Here is a 1,318-nt window from a genome sequence, read left to right on the forward strand (position 1 = left end):
TATATTTACATACATTTTTCTTTTTCCTTTTGAAATACTACTAAATGAGAAAATATATAGATGGACACAACGGCTACGGAGAAAACAAAAGTGAATGTAATGATGACCGATGCATTTTACTGTACTGGTTTTGATATACGAGAGCAATGTATATCCGTTCAGGCTCTGGTGTCAAACTGGAGCTTCACAGTCTGAAAAATGTCTAATTTCATTCCAGAAAAAAAAACAAAAAACCACTGTTCCTGTTTGTTCACTATGAAAGTCCAATGTCTGAGAATGCTCTGTTAATTGTGCTGTTGCTATTTGTGACAATTATACTTTGTGTGACTGTTGTAAATATGTCAAATATTGTGAATTTTCTGTGTATGATTTTGTGTGTACATTGTGTAAATACGTTTATCTTCCTCGTACAATCGGTCCTTTCAAAAAAAAAAAAAAAAAAAAAAAAAGTCCTGTTTGTTTAAGTGTTCTGGTGATACTGCATAAATCCACTTGTCACATTGTGTGAAGTTTGATATTTTCATTTTTATGTGCGGCAAGAGTTTTTTTTGTAAAGTGAAATAAAAGATGGCAGACGACGGGAAGCGGATGGATTATTGACATTATTATTAGAAGGTGAATCAGTCCGCCGTAAAAATGACGAAATTTGACCAAGAATAAAGACTTTGGCCAATTTCTTTACTTAATTATAAATCTTTTTATTATATGCAATATTTCAAAAATAGCAAAAAGAGAACAGGTGATGTACATTTTTGATGTTTTATGAATGTCAAGTTAAAGATAATGTCATCGGTAATGAACATTTCATGACTGACAATATTATCATTCAAAAACTGTCAATGAAATCTGAAAATAATTGAGCTAAGCACGTTTTTAAAACCCCTAATTGAACTTAGAGGGAAATATGCCTAAAACGGAGACTGCTGCCTGTAAGTAAGTAAGTACATTTTCCCGTTTTCTTTTCTTTTTGAGACACCAAAAAAATAAATTAAGTCGTGTCGTATAATTACAGGTTCTTCTATTTGAAAAAAAAAAAAAATTACATCTTCAGAGAACAATAACAACAGGAACACAGATAAGGAAAAGATCGAGGGCAGAAAAAGGGTCTAAAATTTGTCATTTATAAACATCCAGCAAAAAGTACAAAAGAAATTCAAGTATTTCCCCTAATTTATAGCCTGAGTTGTTATTAACATGATTTCAAAAAGGAAAAAAAAACAAAAAAAAAAACAGCAGCAAAAAGTGAGTTTAAAGATGGACTCAGCTCGCTGGTGACGTTTGAAACCTCAGTTCCTAAAACCACCATCAGTGAGGAGAG

The 1,318-nt window shown here is 31.8% G+C and overlaps 1 protein-coding gene across 1 annotated transcript in view; it reads right to left on the minus strand.

Annotated features, from left to right (window-relative positions):
• Window positions 1-683: 683 nt before the first annotated feature.
• gtf3c2 (general transcription factor IIIC, polypeptide 2, beta) overlaps window positions 684-1,318 on the minus strand; it is a 19,848-nt gene continuing 19,213 nt past the window's right edge. The window contains exon 20 of the mRNA XM_069172367.1: window positions 684-1,318. This exon is cut by the window's right edge and continues 1,291 nt beyond it. The gene's annotated coding sequence lies outside the window, so the exon portion shown is untranslated.

The sequence above is a fragment of the Embiotoca jacksoni genome, unplaced genomic scaffold (genome assembly GCF_022577435.1).
Source record: "Embiotoca jacksoni isolate LCO1_2020_lvr unplaced genomic scaffold, fEmbJac1.0.p SCAF_52, whole genome shotgun sequence".
Lineage (NCBI taxonomy): Eukaryota > Metazoa > Chordata > Actinopteri > Embiotocidae > Embiotoca > Embiotoca jacksoni.